General features: G+C 39.9%; 1 non-coding gene across 1 annotated transcript; it reads left to right on the forward strand.

Annotated features, from left to right (window-relative positions):
- The first annotated feature begins 244 nt into the window (after positions 1-244).
- On the forward strand, positions 245-352 carry LOC130978043 (small nucleolar RNA R71). The gene has a single exon (XR_009085707.1). It is a non-coding gene; the product is annotated as a small nucleolar RNA R71 (small nucleolar RNA).
- The last annotated feature ends 797 nt before the right edge of the window (positions 353-1,149 follow it).

The following is a 1,149-nucleotide window of genomic DNA, read 5'->3' on the forward strand; positions in this document are numbered from 1 at the left end:
TCTGAGCCAATATGGCATTCAGGGTGTCAATCTCAAGAATTCCTTTTTTCTGACTAGTCCCATTGTTCACAGGATTCCTTTCAGAAGTGTACATGAATTGGTTATTTGCAACCATTTCAATCAATTCTTGAGCTTCTGCAGGCGTCTTCTTCAGATGAAGAGATCCTCCAGCAGAGCTATCCAAAGACATCTTGGATAGTTCAGAGAGACCATCATAGAAAATACCTATGATGCTCCATTCAGAAAGCATGTCTGAAGGACATCTTCTGATTAATTGTTTGTATCTTTCCCAAGCTTCATAGAGGGATTCTCCATCCTTCTGTCTGAAGGTTTGGACTTCCACTCTAAGCTTACTCCATCTTTGTGGTGGAAAGAACTTTGCCAAGAAGGCATTGACTAGCTTTTCCCAAGAGTCCAGGCTTTCTTTAGGTTGAGAATCCAACCATATTCTAGCTCTGTCTCTTACAGCAAAAGGGAATAGCATCAGTCTGTAGACCTCAGGGTTAACCCCATTAGTCTTGACTGTGTCACAGATTTGCAAGAATTCAGCTAAGAACTGATGAGGATCTTCCATTGGAAGTCCATGGAACTTGCAATTCTGTTGCATTAGAGAAACTAATTGAGGTTTAAGCTCAAAGTTGTTTGCTCCAATGGCAGGGATAGAGATGCTTCTCCCATAGAAATCAGGAGTAGGTGCAGTGAAGTCACCCAGCACCTTCCTTGCATTGTTGGCATTGTTGTTGTTTTCGGCTGCCATGTGTTCTTCTTCCTTGAAGAATTCGGTCAGGTCCTCTAAAGAGAGTTGTGCTTTAGCTTCTCTTAGCTTTCTCTTCAAGGTCCTTTCAGGTTCAGGATCAACTTCAACAAGAATGCCTTTGTCTCTGCTCCTGCTCATATGAAAGAGGAGAGAAAAAGAAAATGTGGAATCCTCTATGTCACAGTATAGAGATTCCTTGAAGTGTCAGAGGAAAAGAGAAATAGTAAGAAGAAGGAGAAGAAAAATTCGAACTTTATTAGTTAGAGTTCGAATTGTGCATTAAGAAGGAGTAGTACTCCATAAATAGAAGGATGTGGGAAGGAGGGAAGAGAATTTTCGAAAATTCAATTAAAAGATTTTGAAAACATTTTGAAAATTTGATTGATAATTTT

This window comes from Arachis stenosperma, chromosome 4, assembly GCF_014773155.1.
Source record: "Arachis stenosperma cultivar V10309 chromosome 4, arast.V10309.gnm1.PFL2, whole genome shotgun sequence".
Classification (NCBI taxonomy): domain Eukaryota; kingdom Viridiplantae; phylum Streptophyta; class Magnoliopsida; order Fabales; family Fabaceae; genus Arachis; species Arachis stenosperma.